This window comes from Scyliorhinus torazame, chromosome 4 (assembly GCF_047496885.1).
Source record: "Scyliorhinus torazame isolate Kashiwa2021f chromosome 4, sScyTor2.1, whole genome shotgun sequence".
NCBI lineage: Eukaryota > Metazoa > Chordata > Chondrichthyes > Carcharhiniformes > Scyliorhinidae > Scyliorhinus > Scyliorhinus torazame.
Genome location: NC_092710.1, coordinates 226105989 through 226129451, shown reverse-complemented (window position 1 = coordinate 226129451; position 23463 = coordinate 226105989). Strand labels below are relative to the sequence as shown.

The window sequence follows — 23463 nt, the reverse complement described above, 5'->3', positions numbered from 1 at the left end:
CATCCTTGCCTCGAAGGATGAACAAGGATATGAGTGTAGATGTTCTGGCTATATTGTGCCAAAGGAAGTATATAAAACATAAAAGCTATTTAGCTTCAAATTCTTCTTGTTCCACTCACGGTGAAGGCATCAGATTTCTGGGAGTGAGTCAGAAGAATTACAAAGTTTCAGGCCTGCTTTATTTATGTCACAACATAATAATCTCAAAGAAATAACATCAAACTTATCTTGTAACTAAAAAGCATAGAATTAAACCACATTTAAATGAATAAACAACAGCACAGGTTATATAATAACATATCTCTCAGAAATATCTGAAACGACATTGAGTTATTTTGACATAAGATGACTCTTGTCAGAGAACTATCACAATTTTCAGCATGAGAGAAGGCTATTCACTTCTCTTTGAGAACCTATTGGTGGTGGGTGCCTGGAACGCTTTGCCAGCGGAGCTGGTAGAGACGGGCACGATAGCATCATTTAAGATGCATCTGGACAGATATATGAACGGGCGGGGAACAGAGGGAAGTAGATCCTTGGAAAATGGAAGACAGGTTTAGATAAAGGATCTGGATCGGTGCAGGCTGGGAGGGCCGAAGGGCCTGTTCCTGTGCTGTAATTTTCTTTGTTCTTTGTATTGTGAATTCTTCTTGGTTCCCTGTTTGTGGTCAAGCTTTCCAATCATTTGTGCAAAAGTATTTTTTCTAACTTGTCTCTTGGTTCTTTTGGTAATTATCGGCAGTTCAGTTCCGGGAGCGGCCACAGGGAGCAAGTGCTGCTGGGAGAGGTAAGTGCTGTTTAAAAAGTTCCTTACCTTGCAGGTGAGCCGTTAGTTTTGGGTGTTAAGTGCCGGGAGCGGCCACAGGGAGCAAGTGCTGCTGGGAGAGGTAAGTGCTGTTTAAAAAGTTCCTTACCTTGCAGGTGAGCCGTTAGTTTCGGGAGTTCAGTGCCGGGAGCAGGCCTATTGGCTGATTGTAAATCAGGAAGGATACAAAAGGTGTGGCTGAAGTGCCTTTAGAAACGGGGTGCTGGAAGCAAACAGAGTATATCTGAGTTCAGGTAAGAGGTGAGTGAGGGCTGTGTTTTTTTTGGAGTTTGGTGTTTGGGGTTGAGTTTCCAAAAAAACCAAAACAAAACCAATTAATTAAGTAAATTAATTAACTGGTTAAGGGAATTTGTTGCTCATCTTAAGGAGGTGCAGAGAAGCAGACCTGTGAGGGAGTCTCGGGAGCAATTACATCACAGCCAGCAGGTAAGTGATTGGCTTGTGACTGGTAAATGATTTTTCTTTTCTCTCTTTGACTTTCTCTTAGCTGTGTAGTGTAGTTCAAATTTAACTTCAGGTTTAAGTCATGGCAGGAGAGCTCAGACCCGTGTCATGCTCCTCTTGTGAGATGTGGCAATTCAGGGACCCTTCTGGTGTCCCTGACTCCTTCATCTGCAAGAAGTGTGTCCAACTGCAGCTCCTGTTAGACCGCTTGATGGCTCTGGAGCTGCGGATGGATTCACTTTGGAGCATCCACGATGCTGAGGAAGTTGTGGATAGCACATTCAGTGAGTTGGTCACACCGCAGATTAAAATTACTGAGGCAGATAGGGAATGGGTGACCAACAGACAGAGGAAGAGTAGGAAGGCAGTGCAGGGATCCCCTGCGGTCATCTCCCTCCAAAACAGATTTACCGTTTTGGAAACTGTTGGGGGAGATGGCTCACCAGGGGAAGGTGGCAGCAGCCAGGTTCATGGCACCGTGGCTGGCTCTGCTGCACAGAAGGGCGGGAAAAAGAGTGGCAGAGCTATAGTGATAGGGGATTCAATTGTAAGGGGAATAGACAGGCGTTTCTGCGGACGCAAACGAGAATCCAGGTTGGTATGTTGCCTCCCTTGTGCAAGGGTCAAGGATGTCTCAGAGCGGCTGCAGGGCATTCTGGAGGGAGAGGGTGAAGAGCCAGATGTCGTGGTGCATATAGGCACCAACGATATAGGTAAAAAACGGGATGAGGTCCTACAAGCTGAATTTAGGGAGTTAGGAGTTTCACTAAAAAGTTGGACCTCAATAGTAGTAATCTCAGGATTGCTACCAGTGCCACGTGATAGTCAGAGTAGGAATGACAGGATAGCTAGGATGAATACGTGGCTTGAGAGATGGTGCAAGAGGAAGGTTTCAAATTCCTGGGATATTGCAACCGGTTCTGGGGGAGGTGGGACCTGTACAAATCGGACGGTCTGCATCTGAGTGGGACCGGAACCAATGTTCTCGGGGGTGTGTTTGCTAGTGCAGTTGGGGAGGGTTTAAACTAATGTGGCAGGGTGATGGGAACCAATGTAGGAAGTCAGTGGGGACGGAAACAAAAGGCAGGAAGAAAGAGTGTGTAAAGCATGACCAGAGAAAGCAGGGCCGAGAGCAAGGAAAGTCTACATTAAACTGCATTTATTTCAATGCAAGGGGCCTGACGGGCAAAGCGGATGAACTCAGGGCATGGATGGGCACATGGGACTGGGATATTATAGCTATGACTGAAACATGGCTAAGGGAGGGGCAGGACTGGCAGCTCAATGTTCCAGGGTACAGATGCTATAGAAAGGATAGAATAGGAGGTAAGAGAGGAGGGGGAGTGGCGTTTTTGATTAGGGAGAACATCACGGCAGTACTTAGAGGGGATATATCCGAGGGTTCGCCCACTGAGTCTATATGGGTGGAACTGAAAAATAAGAAGGGAGAGATCACCTTGATAGGACTGTGCTACAGGCCCCCAAATAGTCAGCGGGAAATTGAGGAGCAAATATGTAAGGAGATTACAGACAGCTGCAAGAAAAATAGGATGGTAATAGTAGGGGACTTTAACTTTCCCAACATTGACTGGGACAGCCATAGCATTAGGGGCTTGGATGGAGGGAAATTTGTTGAGTGTATTCAGGAGGAATTTCTCATTCAGTATGTGGATGGACCGACTAGAGAGGGGGCAAAACTTGACCTCGTCTTGGGAAATAAGGAAGGGCAAGTGACAGAAGTGTTAGTGAGGGATCACTTTGGGACAAGTGACCATAACTCCATTAGTTTTAAGATAGCTATGGAGAATGATAGGTCTGGCCCAAGAGTTAAAATTCTTAATTGGGGCAAGGCCAATTTTGATGGTATCAGACAGGAACTTTCAGAGGTAGATTGGGGGAGACTGTTGGCAGGCAAAGGGACGGCTGGTAAATGGGAGGCTTTTAAAAATGTGTTAACCAGGGTTCAGGGTAAGCACATTCCCTTTAGAGTGAAGGGCAAGGCTGGTAGAAGTAGGGAACCCTGGATGACTCGAGATATTGAGACTCTGGTCAAAAAGAAGAAGGAGGCATATGACGTACATAAACAACTGGGATCAAGTGGATCCCTTGAAGAGTATAGAGATTGTCGAAATAGTGTTAAGAGGGAAATCAGGTGGGCAAAAAGGGGACATGAAATTGCTTTGGCAAATAATGCAAAGGAGAATCCAAAGAGCTTCTACAGATACATAAAGGGAAAAGAGTAACTAGGGACAGAGTAGGGCCTCTTAAGGATCAACAAGGACATCAATGTGCAGAGCCACAAGAGTTGGGTGAGATCCTGAATGAATATTTCTCATCGGTATTCACGGTGGAGAAAGGCATGGATGTTAGGAAACTAAGGGAAATAAATAGTGATGTCTTGAGAAGTGTGCATATTACAGAGGAGGAGGTGCTGGAAGTCTTAAAGCGCATCAAGGTAGATAAATCCCCGGGACCTGATGAAATGTATCCCAGGATGTTGTGGGAGGCTCGGGAGGAAATTGCGGGTCTCCAAACAGAGATATTTGAATCATCGGCAGCCACAGGTGAGGTACCTGAAGATTGGAGAGTAGCGAATGTTGTGCCCTTGTTTAAGAAGGGCAGCAGGGAAAAGCCTGAGAACTACAGACCGGTGAGCCTAACGTCTGTAGTAGGTAAGTTGCTAGAAGGTATTTTGAGAGACAGGATCTACAAGCATTTAGAAAGGCAAGGACTGATTCGGGGCAGTCAGCATGGCTTTGTGCGTGGAAAATCATGTCTCACAAATTTGATTGAGTTTTTTGAGGGGGTGACCAAGAAGGTAGATGAGGGCAGTGCAGTAGACGTTGTCTACATGGACTTTAGCAAAGCCTTTGACAAGGTACCGCATGGTAGGTTGTTGCAGAAGATTAAAGCTCACGGGATCCAGGGTGAGGTTGCCAATTGGATTCAAAATTGGCTGGACGACAGAAGACAGAGGGTGGTTGTAGAGGGTTGTTTTTCAAACTGGAGGCCTGTGACCAGTGGTGTGCCTCAGGGATCGGTGCTGGGTCCACTGTTATTTGTGATTTATATTAATGATCTGGATGAGAATTTAGGAGGCATGGTTAGTAAGTTTGCAGATGACACCAAGATTGGTGGCACAGTGGATAGTGAAGAAGGTTATCTAGGATTGCAACGGGATCTTGATCAATTAGGCCAGTGGGCTGATGAATGGCAGATGGAGTTTAATTTAGATAAATGTGAGGTGATGCATTTTGGCAGATCGAATCAGGCCAGGACCTACTCAGTTAATGGTATGGCGTTGGGGAGAGTTATAGAACAAAGAGATCTAGGAGTACAGGTTCATAGCTCCTTGAAGGTGGAGTCGCAGGTGGACAGGGTGGTGAAGAAGGCATTCGGCATGCTTGGTTTCATTGGTCAGAACATTGAATACAGGAGTTGGGACATCTTGTTGAAATTGTACAAGACATTGGTACGGCCACACTTGGAATACTGTGTGCAGTTCTGGTCACCCTATTATAGAAAGGATATTATTAAACTAGAAAGAGTGCAGAAAAGATTTACTAGGATGTTACTGGGACTTGATGGTTTGAGTTATAAGGAGAGGCTGGATAGACTGGGACTTTTTTCCCTGGAGCGTAGGAGGCTTAGGGGTGATCTTATAGAGGTCTATAAAATAATGAGGGGCATAGATAAGGTAGATAGTCAACATCTTTTCCCAAAGGTAGGGGAGTCTAAAACTAGAGGGCATAGGTTTAAGGTGAGAGGGGAGAGATTCAGAAGGGCCCAGAGGGGCAATTTCTTCACTCAGAGGGTAGTGAGTGTCTGGAATGTGCTGCCAGAGGTAGTAGTAGAGGCGGGTACAATTGTGTCTTTTAAAAAGCATTTAGATAGTTACATGGGTAAGGTGGGTATAGAGGGTTATGGGCCAAGTGCGGGCAACTGGGACTAGCTTAATGGTAAAAACTGGGCGGCATGGACTGGTTGGGCCGAAGGGCCTGTTTCCATGCTGTAAACTTCTATGATTCTATGATCTGAACTGTATTCCCTCACTTGCCAAGTCAATGAACAGTGAAAATAATTTTTCTCAATTTACCTCATGAAACTACTTATCATTTAAAATCTCTGTTAAATCTCCTTCTTGCTTCATAACTTTATTAAATAGTGGACAGGCCAGAGGGGTTGAATGGCTTACTCCTGCTCCTTCTTCCTATGTTCTTTTGCTCCAAAGAAAAACTTTAGTTTCTTCAGTTTCTCTGAACGAAGATCATTGAAGTCACCTAATGAGTCCGTTCTTCACCCTCTCTATGGCCTTGACATTTTTAAAATAATGCGCTCAACCTGGAAGCAATAGTTTTGTTTAATGGTGGAAAACGCAAGGATCTTTGCAAACAGCAGTGGAGTGATTAATCAATTAGATCATTTTTGGGTTAGGTTGATTGAGATTGGAATGTTGGCCAGAGGACAAGGAGAATGTTAGTACAACAGAAGGATGCTACCACCGACAATGCAACTCTTCTTTTATTCCGCACTCAAGTGTCAGCAAACGGAATTGAAATATGGCAGCTGTCTTTTTCCCCCTCCTTGATTCTAGCACCAGGCCACTGGACTGTTGCCTCCTCCCTATCCAACATGTATAACATAGATCCAAACTAATTTTCCAGATCTGTTAATTTACACAATGATCTGCCAACTTACATAATGTTCCAAATAACACCTGTGATTAGTAAGCTCGTGGGAGTTGCACAGCTGAAAGAGTGGCAGATGGAGAAGTTGGAGAGCAGGTGCCAGTTAGTCGCAACATACTTCCTGCAGGAGCGCACAGACATATTCTTACGGACGTCTGGTTTTTCTGATTCGCTGGCAGATTTGTACTGTATTCCCCTTACTTGTCTAAAGCTCTGCTTCTTTATAGTTCCTCAATGTGAAGAAACAAAGGTGGAGGATAAAAATGAACTCAGACCCACTGACCTACAAATCCTATTGCACATTTTTAAAAGTTTTAATTGGCTTAATTAATGTGGCTTCAATTGGGTTCTGATTCTCTGATGTTAAATGTCGGCTAAAAATAGTTCTCATGCCTTCTGAAATGGCTGGAAAAGTTGATGCCACTTCGGGCACATGTGTAAGAGATTAAGGAGACGATTCCCCGGCCTTGTTGTGCTCAAGCAACAGCAAAACGAGGCCAGTGAATAGTTGGAGAGGCCGAAAACGAGAACCCTGCCGTGCGTCAAACAGTTTGCAATGCAACCGACCCGCTCCCGTAGGGAAATTGGGATCTCGCCGTAGCATGGCAAGAAACAAATTATCGCCACTTCAGCCCTATTTCCATGCAATTAAAGGGAGCCACCCCTTATCCATCGGCCTTCCCCAATCCAACGGCCCCCCAGCAAGCGGTCACGCTGACGCTGATTTGTACTACTTTTGGCAAATGTGAACTTGGTGGATGGGCTGCTGCGGGGAGATGAGTCTGCGAGCACCTATCTTCACTTACTGGCAATTGGCCCGGGGTCCCTGGGCATGCTGACCCTGTGCTCAAGAAGGGGGCAACCGGGGATGTGCAGCCCCAGTTGGGGTGGACCGCCATGCGGTGCTCAGGGTTTCGGAGCTGGGGAGATTCTGCTGCGAGGTGGGGGAGTGACATGTACAAAGTCGCCATGCCAACCCCTGGACCGTGGATTTCTATTCTGGGGGCAACCCTAGCCCCTGCCTGTCAGCCCCACTGACCACCTGTAACTCCCACTGACCGCAGAGGCCTCGGACTTTTCAGTTGAAGGCTGTTGCTAATAGGGAATTGGCAATCATAGTTAAGTGCGCACTTCACACAATCCAAGTGGGTGAGCAGGCCGTGTAGCATTTGGTGCTCATTGTCGAGCATCCCATCACACCTTGATGCACGGACACTGTACTTGAACACTGCGCGAATCTGCACTACAGACACAGAGGTCAGCCTCCGATCTCCAAGGGGATGGGCCCCAACCCAGGACACAAGTCTGCAGCCGGGTATGTGTGTGGGCAGGGCATGTAATGTGGGGGCGCATGGGGGTGCATGTCTGGGGGATGGGGCATGGGATCAGTGGTTGGTCCGCATTGCAGAACAAAGAGCCAGAGGCAGCATACTGGTTCTGGTGAGGGTATGTTCCTCGTACATGTGTGCACCACTGTCCCACCCTCCCTCCCTCCCCCCAAACATCCCAATGCCCCCCCCAATGCACACTCCACTCCTTACCCCCCACCTGCCCTCGTCCCCCCAGTGTCACTGACATCCCTCTGAATGTCCTGGCCACTCCCTAACGTCTCCATCAACCTTGGGTAAACCTGTTCCTGTGGCTCAGCATCTGGCTGGAACCCAGTTGGATCCCAGGAGGGAGGGAGGGGGATGAAGGGAGGGGAGGCAAAAGTTATGTTTGTTGGGGGGGGGGGGGGGAAATGGAGGGAATTGGGGAGCGGTGTTTCAGTGGAGAGGGGTCAACTCACATGCAGCCTGGTGTAGGTCGTTGACCTTCTTGTAGCACTGGAAGCCAGCCCTCCTGGTCATGTTTCCTGAGCTGACATCCACTGCCACTTCGTCCCAGGCAGCACTGGTTGCCCTGTGGCTCACCCTCTGAGACTCTTGGGAGAACAGGAGATCCCTCCTGGCATAAACCACATCTATGAGCCTTGCCAGGGTCTGTGTCTCCAAACCTTGTGGCCAGTCATCTCGACACCATGGCTGCGAGCTGAGTGGGATTGGCTTTGCAAGTGCTGTTTAAGTGCTGCTCGACCTTATTAACGGGGGAGCTGTCGAGCGCGGTCCCATCGAATCGTCTGGCGAGCCTTCATTTAAGGCATGAAACCCATGGGACATCCCTTAGTGGACAAATTAATGTTGAACTGTGTTGCCGGCCTCTCTGGGCCGAGCATTGGGAAGCTTGCAGCAGTTCCCACTCGCTACCACACTTCAAATTCTTTCCCAAAAATCACGCGCGAAGGTTGAGATTCAGATGGCACAGTGAATCACAGCAATATGCCCATTACTGGGTTCACAGTTGCCTCATAATTCAATAGGATCCAAGGGATCGATTATGATGTACAAAATTTGTTATCCCAGTTTCAGTTCTCTTTGTATAGAAGGGTCACAGCAGGAAGTAATGGCTTCAGGAAGTATAATGATTACATTGAATTCAGGAAATGCACTGAAAGAAGCTGTAGTCTGTTCCAATTATAATCAGAGGTTTCCTCATATTTTCTTGCTATTTTTCTTGTTTTTGTGTATAAGATATGTGGCTGTGCAACATTTTCTTATATTTTTTTTGAAGAAACACCAAAATTCTCAGTCCAATATATCTTCTAGTTCTTCAATTAAAAGTCACCAGTGTTTTCATTTCTTATGTGTTTCATTTAAAAAGCCCCAAAATAGATTATTTTGGAAAATGAAACCAGTAACGATGACTGCTTTTGTTGATTCAAAGAAAATGAAATCTATGGACCTTCAACATGGTTTGTGTCCATGGCAATGCCAGTGGGTTGTCAAGGATACAAGCAGTATGGGTGGATAATAATAACAGCAGGTTTCAAGCAAGCAGTATAGATTAATGAATCGTGTCTCCGATAAAAGCCAGCCTGAAAAGCAGTCACTCCTGGGGTGGTACAGAAATGTATAGACTTGGAAGGTAATAAATTTAAAGCTACTGATATAATACAATCCTGTGTTTCAGGCTGGATCCGAAAGAAACACGGCCATACATGCTGTCAAGATGGCACTCGGCAAATAATGAGGCTCAGACTTATTCATGTATACATGATGCAGCAATTTCAACTGAGGAGCAGAATATGTCAACATCTAAAAGTTGCTGACTGTGTTGAACTGCTTTATGGCTAACTTATGAAAATAGCATCTCGCTGTCTGCCTCGCCTTTTAAATATATGGTGTGAAGCTACTTTTTTTGCATGGTTAGCACAAACTAAACTCATCACATAGAGTTAAGTTGCATTCTTGCAAGCAGTAGTATTGCAAGCAATAGATATGATACTATTAATTTTTGCCACTCAACCTCTCTGGCACTGAAAATGGACTATTACAAATGGGTATTCTCATTCCTTCAGGTTTTAATTGTTGGAGGGTTGAAAAATATCATTGTTAATTTTTTTAACTTTCCCTTTCTGTCTCTTTTTTCACCTCTATATCAACTGAATCCTTTTTTCCCTCTCTTTATTTTTCTTTCTGTACCTGATTTGATATTTTTTCTCAGTCCTTGCATTGTTAATTTCACAATATTTAAATTACGTGCCCTGTTCTCCAGGTCCTAGATGACCTAACCCCCTTGCTGTTATGAGCTTGCACTTTTCGCAACTTGCTGACTGTATTGCATTGCTTTATTCCCTCTACACCTCTATCCTCCACCAGGATGGTCTGAGGGCTTTCCATTTCTCCCTTGAACAGAGACCTGAATAATTCCCATCCATCATCACCCTCCTCTGCCTGGATGCATTTGTTCTGTCATTGAACAATTTCTCCTTTAACTTGTCTCACTTCATGTAAATATGTAATGTGTCCACATGTATCTGCATAGCCCCCGGTTATGCTTGTCTTTTTGTAGGGTATGTGTAATATTCCTTGTTCCAGTCCTACTCTGGCCCCCTCCCAAAATTCTTTCTCCCTTGCATTGACAACTGCATTAGTGCCACTTCATGGTCTCATCTAGACCTGGAAAAATTAATCGATTTTGCTTTGAATTTCTACCCTTCCTTCATCTTCACACCATCCCCAACACTAACCTTTCTTGACTTCTCTGCCTCCATTTATGGTGATAGATTATCTACTAATATTCATCACAAACCCAGCCACTCCCACAGTTTTCTTGACTCCAGCTCCTCACATCCTGCTTCCTGTAAGGACTCCATCCTATTCTCCCAGTTTCTCCACCTGCATCTTATCTGTTCCGATGATGCTACCTTCCACAAGAGTATCATAGAATAGAATTTACAGTGCAGAAGGAGGCCATTCGGCCCATCGGGTCTGCACCGGCTCTTGGAAAGAGCACCCCACACAAGGTCAACACCTCCGCCCCATCCCCATAACCCAGTAACCCCACCCAACACTAAGGGCAATTTTGGACACTAAGGGCAATTTAGCATGGCCAATCCACCTAACCCGCACATCTTTGGACTGTGGGAGGAAACCGGAGCACCCGGAGGAAACCCACGCACACACGGGGAGGATGTGCAGACTCCGCACAGACAGTGACCCAAGCCAGAATCGAACCTGGGACCCTGGAGCTGTGAAGCAATTGTGCTATCCACAAGGCTACCGTGCTGCCCCAGTATCTCTGATATGTCTTCCTTTTGCCTGAACTGATCTTCGCCCCTGACTGCGATTAACAGGGCACTAAATCGTGTCCAACTCATCTTCTGCACCTCTGCCCTCTGCCCTCACCCCTTCTCCTCTCTCCGAGAACCATGATTGACAACCCCCGTTGTCCTCACTTTTCACTCATGAACCTTTGCATTCAAAGGATCATCCTCCGTCATTTCTGCCAACTCCAGCATGGTGCTACCATGAAAAAAAAATCCAAGATGGCGCCGGAGTGAGGTCACTTCTTACAAGCTGTGCCCAGCGTACCCTCTAATTCTATCTTTTACTCTCGTCCTATGCTTCTAAAACTCGTGTTACGTTGATCTTTTATCTACATCTTAATTATCTCTGTAACATTACAATCTGTAGTCTCTCCTTCCTTCCCTATGTACAGTATGCATTGTCTGTAAAGCATGCAAGAAACAACACTTTTCACTGTATACTAATATATGTGGCAGTAATAAATCAAATCAAATCAAATCAAAGAACAACACAGCTTTCCCTCACTTCCCCTATCAGCATTCTATGACACCTATCAGCATTCTATGACACCTATCAGCATTCTATGACACCTATCAGCATTCTATGACACCTATCAGCATTCTATGACACCCTGGTCCACTTTTCCATCACCCCCAACACCACATCGCAGAAGATGTAACACCTGACCCTTTACCTCCTCCCTCCTCATCGTCCAAGGCCCCAAGCAGTCTTTAAGGTGAAGCAGCATTTCTTTTACATCTCCTTCAATTTAGTCTACAGTTGCTATCCAAAAATGTTTAACATAATTTTTGTTTTTAAAGTGTATTCAATGCTCTCAATTACAATTAGACATCAATAATTCTAATTTCAAATGAGTTTGATATCAAATTTGATAGTGTGCTCAAAGCTATCGACTGCAATCAAAGCTATCAGATATGCTCAGCAACCTGTATTGAAAAATACAAGGACTTTAATTACTTCAATAATATCTGAATTTATTCAGTTTTTTATTTAGCCGCCCAGAAGATTTCCGCTATGTAGTACATACTTGGTCTCCACCAGTTTTTAATTCATTTTAGACTCGGGGCCTCTATGTTCTACCCACCCACTCCCCAGCTCTCAGGTTCTAATCTCTCCCCCAATCAACTGAGGTCTCAGGGTCTAAACGCTCCTGCCTCTTCTGCTCCAATCTCTAAATTCTTCCCCTCTCTCCCCCCAGTCTCTAGACACTGCTCCCTCTCATGCTCCAGTCACCGCACTTTCCTCTTCCCTTCCCTCCAAACTCTCCCCCTCCCCCAAACTATTTCTCATCCTCAGCTTATCCCCTCTGTCCAACTTCTTCCCCAGTCTTCAGCATCCCCCACGCCCTCCAACCTCTCCCCTTTATCCCCAAGCTCTCCTCCCTCCAACCAATCCCCATCCTCTCTCTAACCTCTCTCCCTCCTTCCTCCAAACTCTTGACCCAGTTCTCTCTTCCCTCCAGCCTCCAGATCTTGGGATTCGCTGATCTTCCGGACCTTGGGGCTTCCCAAACTCTCTCTGGGTCTCCCAAACTCTCTCCCACCCTCCAAATTCGAAAATATCTGTCCCCAGATCCTGCTCCCTGCACCAATATCAAATCTGTTCAGCGTTGCCCCAGAAAACGTCATTTCCAGTCTCCAGCCATCCCTGTAACTGGAAATCCTCGTGGTGGTGGGGTGGGACGGAGTGAGGTGGAGGATGAAGGGGAGTGAGAGGGGGAAGGGGCGAAAGTAAGGGGTAAATGGGAGAGGGAGAAAAGGGGGAGGTGCAAGGGGAAAGGAAAGGGGGAAAAGGGCCATGGAATAGGAAGAGTAGGAAGGGGAAGTGGAGGAAAGGGGGAGAGAAATGGGGTTTTGGAATGGGGAAAGGGGAATAGAAGTGTAGGATAGAAAAGGAAGGGGGAAATGGGGAAGGGGAAAAGAGGGTAAAGAGCGGAGCTCCCGAGTGTACAAAATGGGGCTATGTACGGCCTCAGCCACTCATTCCCCATTGAGGCCCTTTATATAATGTGAGTCGCTTTGAATAGCCATGTGTCTCTCAGCATTGCGAACGTCAGGAAACACTCGGCTAAACGCATTCGCTCGGGACTTGCATCTCTTTTGGTTGAATGAAGCCCCAGCTCTCAGCATTATTTTTGGTATTCAAAAGTTCCACCGATTTTGTCAACAATTTATTCTATTGACCGACCATTGTCCCTTCACAACAATTTTTGGGTCACATAAGGGGATCCCTTGCTTACTACTAGTCACTTACAATGTTGGGCATTAATCTTGTCAGCACACAATATGTCATTGAATATCCTAGGTCGGGACAGCATGTGAACACGGACGCTTTGTCTAGACTGCTGCTGCAAGATCAACAAGGCCAAAAACATAAGCATGAATCTGATGAACACTTCAACGGCATACTCTATCTGTTTCATGTGAAAAATGTTCCAGAAACGTCTTCTCAGATGCGGAAATTTACCCAAACAGATCTGATGGGGAAGGTGCTGGACATGATTCAAAAAGAAACTCTAACACAAGGACACAGAAAGAATCCAGATCTTAAACCCTATCTTACCAGACATCTGAGTTGACAGGACAAAATGGAGTATTGTTGTGGGGTATTAGAGCAATCATTCTGCCATGTCTACAAAGTAGAATCCTGGAACAGCTCCACGAGGGCCATCCTGGTGTAGTTATAGTGAAAGAGTTGGCAACAAGCTACTTCTGGAGGCCTCGGTTGGATGCCCAAATGGAGGAGAAGGTGAGGTTATGCCAGTGCTGTGCTGTGTTGAGAAGCGTACCTCCACTACAACTTTAGCATCCATGGGAATGGCCTGCCAAGCCATGGCAAAGAATCCATGTTGATTATGCAGGACCAGTCGAAGGACACCTGTTTTTGGCCATGGTTGACGCGTATTCAAAGTGGCCAGAGGTTACCATCATGAAATCGAACAGACCATAGACAGGCTTGACTAGATATTTGCAAGATTCGGGTGACCTGAGCAACTTGTGAACGATAACCATACTTAGTTCACATCAGCCAAATTCGAGGACTACATGAAGAAGTATGGCATCCGTCACAGCAAATCTGCCCCCTACCATTCAGATACCAGCAGCTTATCCGAACTTTTCATCCAGTCACTCAAGCATGCAGTGAAGGTTTTGAGGGATAAAGGCTCTTTATGTAAACGTGTTAATAGCTTTCTAATGATATAGACATACACTGTGCATTCAACAACACAAAGCTCACCGGCTATACTGATGTTCACAAGGAAACTACGCACACAGTTCAACCTTTTGACTCCCACATCAACTTCAGAGATAGTCAGACAACAACACCAGAAGTAAGTGGCTGGAAGGGAAGAACATTCCAAAAGCAGAGTCTTTGAAAATGGGAAACATGTTCTTGTGAGAAATAACGCCTCAGGTGAAAAATTGACTGCAGCAATTGTACTAGCCAAAACAGGTCCGATTTCATATACGGTACAATCTGACATTTAATGAATTTGGCATTGACATGCTGACCAATTATTGTCTGCATGCAGTGAGAGTACAGAATCTGTATCAGATGTTTCCACCACAGAGAGTGCGGACAGTGACATGCCTGACTTGAGAACTACACCTGCCAAAATTACAGAACGTGGGCAAAATTCTCCGGTATCGGCGCGATGTCCGCCGACTGGTGCCCAAAACGGCGCAAATCAGTCAGGCATTGCGCCGCCCCAAAGGTGCGAAATGCTCCGCATCTTGGGGGGCCAAGCCCCAACCTTAAGGGGCTAGGCTGGCGCTGGATGAATTTCCGCCCCGCCAGCTGGTGGAAAAGGCCTTTGGTGCCCCGCCAGCTGGCGCGGAAATGACATCTCCGGGCGGCGCATGCGCAGGAGCGTTAGCGGCCGCTGACGGCATTCCCGTGCATGCGCAGTGGAGGGAGTCTCTTCCGCCTCCGCCATGGTGGAGAAAGAGTGCCCCCATGGCACAGGCCAGCCCGCGGATCGGTGGGCCCCGATCGCGGGCCAGGCCACCGTGGGGGCACCCCCCGGGGCCAGATCACCCCCCCCCCCCAGGACCCCGGAGCCCGCCCGCGCCGCCTTGTACCGCCGGTAAGGTAGGTGGTTTCATCTACGCCAGCGGGACAGGCATTTTAGCGGCAGGACTTCAGCCCATCCGGGCCGGAGAATCGCGGGGGGTGGGCCCTCCAACCGGCGCGGCGCGATTCCCACCCCCGCCGAATATCCGGTGCCAGAGAATTCGGCAACCGGCGGGGGCGGGATTCATGCCAGCCCCCGGCGATTCTCCGACCCGGCGGGGGGTCGGAGAATCTCGCCCCGTGTTACGACAGAACCATCCACACAACCAGAGACAGTTTCTGAGCTGATTTCTCCAGAAGTAACACTGACCAGTGTACAGGAAGACACTCCTGGTACCCACAAAAGCCAAGTTCCTAAACGTTGTGTTCTTCCAAAATGAGACAGGTGTCCAACCAAGAGACTGTCTTACTAATGTACATATGTATCCATAGCATAACTGTGTTAGTTATGGCATAATGTGTTGGACCTGTGTTAAAGTGTTTGATTAGGTAAAAATGCCAAGGTCAATAAAGGGGTAAAGAGGAAGGGGTGTTATGTATCATAGTAACACCATTGGCTTGTGTAATGTAATGTGTTATGCAATAATGTAATTGAACCCCTGAGGTACACCATTAGTCACCAGCTGCCATCCTGCAAAAGATCCCTTTATCTCCACTCTCTGCCTTCTGCCAGTCAGACAATCCTCAATCCATGCCAGAATCTTACCTTGAATACCATGGACTCTTAACTTATTTAACAGCCTCCCATATAGCACCTTGTCAATGGGCTTCTGGAAAACTAAATAGATCACATCCACTGGTTCTCCTTTCCCTAACTTTCTTGTTCCATCCTCAAGGAATTCTAACAGATTTGTCAGACATGACTGCCCCTTGATGAAGCCATGCTGACTCAGTCCTTTTTATCATGCACTTCCAGGTACTCCGTGTGGTAGTCACCACTGTTGTATATAGTGCACGTATGCGATGTAATACGGTAAGGCTCCTGTACTACAGGTACGGGGGTAGATCCCTGCCTGCTGGCAGGAGGCGGAGTATAAATGTGTGTGCGCACCGAGCTGCAGCCATTTCGGCAGCAGCTGTAGGAGGCCTCACATCTCTGTGTAATAAAGCCTCGATTACTCTCTACTCTCGTCTTGTAATTGATAGTGCATCACTCCGCAAACTCGTCTTTAATAATGGACTCTAAAATCTTACCAATGATAGAAGTCAGGCTAACTGGCCTATAATTTCCTGTCTTCTGCCTCCCTCCCTTCTTAAACAGTGGTGTTACATTAGCCATTTTCCAGTCCTCTTCAACCTCTCTGCCTCCAATGATTCCTGAAAGATCTCCATCAATCTCCTCAGCTATCTCCTTTAGAACCCTGGGATGTAGCCCATCCTGTCCAGGTGATTATCACTTTACCTGACACCATCCAGCTCCTCCTCCTCCCCCACCACCCGCATCCCCTGCCCAACACCCAACAAGCACTGTCGATTCTGAGCCAGATCTGGCAATATACAGCTACGCTAATCATGCATTAGTTACGCTCAGTTTTGTAGTATTGAGTTTGGTTCCATGTTCATTTTCTAACTGTTAGATTTATCTGTCAAGTTGCTATTGCATCCATGGTGACATTATTGAGTTTTGATTAGAATCAGATTAATTTTGATTTCTTATACACACTCCGGTTTTCAAAATCCCAAACATTCTGTTCTTCCATTAACTGAATTGTGATGAACTCCACTCCTGACCCTAACCAGTCCCAAAGTACCCAGGGTCAAATTGCTTTGCATATGTCGGATAGAAGTCCAGGCCACCATGAAAACAACATCAGTGTTTGTTGGACAGTAGGCAGGGGTTTGGGGTGTGTGGCAGGCAAAGTGACAGTGTGCATGATCATTATTTGATGCCAAACCACCCTCTATAATCAGTCTGAATTCTTCAAGTTCCAGAATTGGAGTCCTGAATGGGCCACAATTCTATCCTCCATTGACCTGCGTGCTGGGTTCACCCGCATTCCCCATGGCACCGTTCATGTTAGAAGATGGCAATGTTCGGAAAAAATTTGGAATCTCCTGTTTCTGTCACATTCAGTGCTTTTCTTGCTTTTTTACAACACACTTCCACCATTGGGCAGGAGTCTCCAACGGCTGATGCTGGAATTGGGAAGCACGACTGGACAAAGAATCGGTTCCAACGCCAAAATTGTGATGGACGCTGATTTCATGCCAAATCGCAATTCTCCATCGCCTCGACAGCAGAGTCAATGCGTTACAGAACGCAGGTACAATAAACATTGTTTGCATGTCACTAGCGGCCCCGACCCGGTATTCTCCGGGGCCTCCGTGATGCTCTGCCTCCGATGGGCTGAGTTCCCAATGGCGTGATTCACTTATAGAGTGATAGAGGTTTACAGGTGGAAACAGGTCTTTCAGCCCAACTTGTCCATGTTTTTACCACTAAGCTGGTCACAATTGCCCGCATTTGGCCCATATCCCTCCATACCAGAGTCATGATGTGGAGATGCCGGCATTGGACTGGGGTGGGCACAATAAGATGTCTTACAATAAACTGGGTCATACTTGTGCTTTTAAAAATCGTGAAACCAGTGCCATGGCTGCTGAGGGTAAGAGAGGGGGTATGGAAAGTGTCCAACATCACCATAGTGTGCTGACAGATGTGCTTCTGGTCTGGGGGCTTCGACCAGGGCTGGGGGGATGGGGGGGGGGTGGGGGGGGGTAGAGCAGCAGGGGTGGCCAGGAGGTGGGATGTGGGGTCAGGGTGGATGGGCACAGAACACCATTGCTACAGCCGATAAAGCAGCCATGCTCGATGTGAACTTAGGGCCACGGGTCATATAGGTACCCCCCCCAAGGCCAATCCCCCATAAGTGTCCTCTGGCCCCAGTCGACCCATCAGCTGTATGGGCACGCTCCAGCACAACCAGTGCCACCTTGTTGGCTGGAATGAGTGTATCTGAGGAGTGTAATGTGTATATGTGGCTGCAGCTTGTCAGCCTCCCGAGTGTCAATCACGGACACGGTGAATCTTGCACTGTTTTCATTGCAATTGATTATGTTCCATGTGGCGCCGGTGCTAGCCCCTCCACAGTTGCTGAATCGATTCAGATTCGGTGCTAGATTTGCTGCTGTGAAAGTCCACGAATTCTGCGTCGGCGTCAACAGAGACGAAGAGTCCCGCCCAGGGTTTTCAATCCCTTCAATTTTAGTAACATTGTGCTCGACAGAATGGGCCTTCATGCCGAAATCTGAGGTGAAGCAATAGCAGCTCTAAAGACTCTCACAGCCTATGAATGGGGGTTAATTCTGAAATGGCTATGTAGTAAAGCACAGAAATTATTAATTAATTCAGTCATTTTGGATTTCTTGTCTTGCTTCAGCATTTTTGCGACCATTTTTCTTGTGCATCCATTTTTTTTGCAAAAGCCCACAATATTTAATTACCCATTTATAGAACAGCCTTGCACCAGGATGCTGCAGTCCAGGATTGAAATATCTTCACAATTTACAGAACAATGTATCAAATCATCTGAGGCACACCCCTTTCATAAAATGTGTTCAAAAACCTACGACTGTATTTTTTATCGTCTTGGAAAGCGATTGTTCTGAACACAAATATTGAGGGTTAATTCAACCTACCCTAAGCCCTCACATTTAATAGAGCTTATGCATGATACATACACACGTATACAGTTTTATGGGTCTATTCTTACAGTCTCAGTTTCCGTCAATTAATTACGGTAGCTATTGGCATCTTCTTTTATTATTTTTCAGGAAGGAAGCCTACTGGGTCCCAGGGGCCCATCACCAGTTCCAGCAGTAAAACATCTGCCAAGTTCAATTGAGTTCATTTCCTGTCCATTTTCAGCCTCCAGATATTTGTGGGTGTTTACTTATGATCCGACACATGAGTTGGGTGAGATTTAGACATTTGGGATAATGTACACAAACAATTATATACTTCTAGTTACTCAACAGTACTATATGATATATTCACAAACTAATAGCAAACCCTGTTTTCCAATAGTTCAATTTATGTAGTTTAGCATTTTTTTTATGTGTAGTAAATGCGCTTTCTTAATGTGACCTCGGAGTTGGCCCTACTGATGTATTTCCTTGTGTCTTGAGTCTATGAATTGATTATGTTGTGAGTTAAAATACCAGACACTCTCATTAATCTTTCCTGACTTTCTCCAACAAGAATATTTAGTTTTATATTTCCAAACTAATAAGTGTTGCAATTTCAAATCTGTTATGTCTATGATGGTTTTCTTTGTATAGATCACTCATTAAAATAGGAACAATGGAGAAGCACCGTGTTGTGGACAAACCTGTCACTGAAATAAAATTATGTGGATTATCCCCTTGAATCCTAAAGATTTTTTGGAACTTACACCTTTGATAGCTGCCTAATTATTTTGCTCCATTTTTACAAAACGTACATATTATATATGTATGCCCATTTCAAGAAAACTTCCCTTTGTGCAAAGGGAAAGATCCTTGATCTGAAACATCTGTTTTTCTCTCCAAAGATGCTGGCTGACCTGCTGAATGGTTTCAGTATTTTCTGTCTTTATTTAAGTTCAAGCTTAATTCTGTCTTATTGAAAACAGAATTTAATAAAATAAATGCATGGTTTGTCTATTCCCTGTCCTTTCTGAAGTGATTAACATCTTGCTAGGGAGGGCAGTTGCATTCCAATACCCTTGCCTGAGAAGCCATTATCATAGAATTTATAGTGCCGAAGGAGGCCATTCAGCCCATCGAGTTCACACCGGTCATTGGAAAAAGCACCCTACTTAAGTCCATGCCTCCACCCTATCCCCGTAACCCAGTAACCCCACCTAACATTTTGGATGCTAAGAGACAATTTACATGGCCAATCCACTTAACCTGCACATCTTTGGACTGTGGGAGGAAATCAGAGCACCCGGAGGAAACCCACGCACACACGGGGAGGATGTACAAACTCCACACAAACAGTCACCCAAGGCCGGAATTGAACCCGGGTCCCTGGAGCTGTGAGGCAGCAGGGCTAACAACTGTGTTACCGTGCCATGTGTCAATTTTGATAGTGAATGTTTGACAGAATGTTTGACTGTGTGAACATCATAATGAAGTTTAATCTATCCTCTCCTGGCTCATACCCATACACTTCCAACAGAGTTTGCCAAATAGTGACCAGAAATGGTGTGAAGAATGGAAACACTGGTAGATTTTTTTTCCCCTCAGTCAGTAGCGTTAAGGCAATCTGAGCATACATACCATTGCCTTAGTATGTAGATGGACAGAAGAGGGGATAGTGAAGACAAATGGAGTGTTTAATTATGCTGAATGACCGAGGAGAGCACATTGTGGTCACAGTAACAAGGTAGAAATAAGATTCATGAGATTCAAAGAGAGATTAATATGAGAGAGGGGTGGGACGCCGAATGGGGAAGACATATTCAGAGACTGTAATAAGGAAAGTGAAGTGTGAAATAGTTGTGTCTTTTGAAAATTGGGAGCTATCGGAATAAATTCTTCACCCCTTGGTGCCAGGATCAGTAATCATGATCGGGCAGAGAATCGGGGGTCTGTACGAAGTCGAGGTTTGCACCGAGCGCCAAACCGATTGCAATGCTCCCGTCCCGCGCTGGTAGCAGGATCGGGAATGGTGCCCCCGTGCCAGCAGGAGCATGCATTTAGTGGGCCTCTGGACTGGGAATCACCTGAGTGGAATTTACAATCGAATGTGAACCTGACGTGGTGGCCCTCGTGGTGGGTAAACTCCTTTTGGGTTTACTCACCCATCCGAGGGCCACCCTTCCCCCCGACAAAGCACAGCCTTCCCACCCCTCCCCTACCAGACCCCCACGCCACCCACTCAGCCCTCTATCCACCCACAGAGACCCCTTAGAATGGTAGAATGGGAGATCCCCCCAGGGACTCCTCTAATAGGGAGACTCTCCTTGACTGCTAACTAGGGAGACCCCCACAGGGGCCCTATAACTAGGGGGACCTTCCACAGGGACCCACTAACAAAAGTGACCGCGCACAGTAACCCCCTAGCTAAAGGAACGTCACACAGAGACCCCCTAACCAGGGAGACTCTCCACAGGGAACCCCTAAATAGGGAGACCCCCCACAGGGACCACCTAAATAGAGGAAGCCCCCACAGCTGCCCCAGAAAAAAGATCCCATGTCTGGCATACAATAAGCAGTCCAGTCCAGCGGCAGTGAAAAGAATTCCAGCTGTTATAGTTACCTGGAAGCACCGGGGGTGGGATTCTCTAATCACGCGACAGAGTGTCCACGCCGTCGTAAATGCCGTCGCGTTCTACAACGGCGTGAACCGGGCGCTCCGAGGACTAATTCTGGCCTGCAGATTGGGCCAGCACGGGCGGCGCGAGAAGCGTGGGCGCCATGGTGCCAGGCCAGCGTCATTCGCGTGACGCCCCGATGACTCGGCGCTGCATCACATAAAATGTGCGCGAGCGGCGCACAGCCCCGAGACCGGCGAGATAGCCGCCCCCCGCCGTACCGCCCCGAGGTCAGGGATCATGACCTTGAGAGGCTGCTGGATGCAGTCGAGGAGAGGAAGGCGGTCCTGTGCTGTAGACGTGGCCACCGGCACCCTGCCAGCACAGTCTGGCGGAACTGTGGTGAGGTGGGCAATGCTGTAAGCACGGTGGGGCACACCCCACGGATGGGCAAACAGTGCCGCAATAAGATGCACGACCTGACGATGCACGGCAGCCAGGGTGAGTACACCGAGACGTGCCCCTGGCATCACCCAACCACTACCACCCATACATCTGACAGGAATCCCCCCCCTCCCCCAGGAGGGTTGCCAAACCCCCCGCCTGACACACATGGGCTGCACACACCCCTGAGAGCCGCCTTGGCTGGGTGCCCAGTGCTCCCATGCCATCATCTAGCCAACATCTGCGCGGGATGCTGCGGACCGCCTAACTCTGATGCTTTGCCTCCCCCCCCCCCAGGATAAGACAGGCCACAACCACAGGGAGCATGCGAGAACTGGAGGGGGTTCACCTGTACTGCACCCCCTCACAGTACACAAGCAGAGGGCACTGGACCTTGTTGACGGAGCCAGGGACCGGGAGGTTGCCCCTTGCCAGATGGGAGGCGCACCAGCAAGTGAAACTCCCCTGCCTGGCTCCACCCCCTCACTCCATTTCCCCCCCCACTCCACCCCCTCACCCTAATCCCCCCCACTCCACCCCCTCACCCCATTCCCCCCCCCCCACTACACCCCCTCCCAATCACCCCACACACCCTCCACCCCCTCACCCCAGTCTGTTTGTCTAACGATATATGCTGTATTGTGTCTTCCAGGAGCTTCCGCCGATCATCCCGGCCCGTCTGGCGCTCCATGCCCACGGCCAGTGCCAGATCCAGGTGCCCCCAGGGACACACGGCATGGCGGGGATGGCAGACGGCAAGGGAGGTCTTCCTCCGACACTGGGACCCAGGACACGGACGCACAGAGGACTGAGACCCAGGACAGTGATGAACAGAGGACGGACACCCAGGGCAGCGACAGCCAGCACACGGACACGCTGGACACTGACGCGCACGACAGCCAGGACAGTGACACACAGAGGACAATGACTCAGGACAGTGACACACAGAGGATGGTGAGACAGATGACGGACAGACCGGACGGTGCCCCTCAGATGGGGGCGACACAAAGAACATCGGGCCAAGGCTCGACGCAGGAGACCCCTGACTTTGGGTCTGGTGAGGACATAGACTTGGCGTCACTGCTGTCACCCATACCCTCCACCATCGCAGAGACTCTCACCTCGGTTGGGCATTTTAGTGATGGGGCTTCTGGGACACTGATTTGTGCACACCACACAGCCGTACCGGTACAGCAGGTAGAGGTAGGAGCAGCCGAGGGGCAGGACAGTCGGAGGGCAGTCCAGCCCCAGCACCCAGCTGCCGCCCAGATGATTCCTGGCTTCCTGGACTTTCCAGACCCACTCACAGACCTGATGCACGTGGACACCCAGGGACTAGACAACGGGATGACGGCCAGCTTCCAGCAGCTGCAGACGCTGTTGGTCCATCCGCGTCCAGGAGCAGGGCATGGTGCCGGTCATGGCTGCCACCCAGGCTTACACCGCACGGGTGGCATCCGCGGTGGAGGCAATGGGTACAACGGTTTCGGCCATGGGTCAGGTTATACAAGGCATGGGGCTCCATGTGCACCTGTTATTCGTCTCCCAGGACAGGGCTGCCCTCTCACACGCAGCCATGTGCCAGAGCCAACTGGACATTGCAGCCGCGCTCCGCAGTCTGGCCGAGTCTCAGCAGGCTGTGGCCCAGTCTCAGCAGGCTGCGGCCCAGTCTCAGAAGGCCATCGCTGAGAGCATCGGCGACATTGCTCAGATGATGGCTCAGTTTCAGCAAGCCATCGCTGAGAGCATCGGCGGCCTCGCCCCGATGCTGGATGGCGTCACACAAGCCCAGAGGGAGGTGGCGCAGTCCCAGACAGGGATGGCCCACTCCCTGAGTTCCACCGCTGCAAACATTCAGGCCCTGGTCGATACCACAGCGGGCCTCCAGGACTGGCAGCGCCAGGTGTTGGTGTGCCTCGGGACTTGTCTCCGCTCGCACCCCCCGCCCCATAGAGAGGCCCGGGGGCCACCAGGCACCCCGAGGGAGGAGGAGGTTCTGGGACCCGTTCTGATGACTCCTGCAAGGGAGGTCCCGGAACACAGCGGATCCTCGGACTCCCCCCATTCCGTCCCTGGTGCATCTGGTGGGCAGCGGG

General features: G+C 48.2%; 1 long non-coding RNA gene across 1 annotated transcript in view; it reads left to right on the top strand.

Annotated features, from left to right (window-relative positions):
* LOC140411709 (uncharacterized) overlaps nucleotides 1–23463 on the top strand; it is a 42030-nt gene that overhangs the window by 13510 nt on the left and 5057 nt on the right. The window contains exon 2 of the long non-coding RNA XR_011940957.1: nucleotides 8968–9178. This is a non-coding gene — a long non-coding RNA (uncharacterized lncRNA). The remainder of the gene's footprint in view (nucleotides 1–8967; nucleotides 9179–23463) is intronic.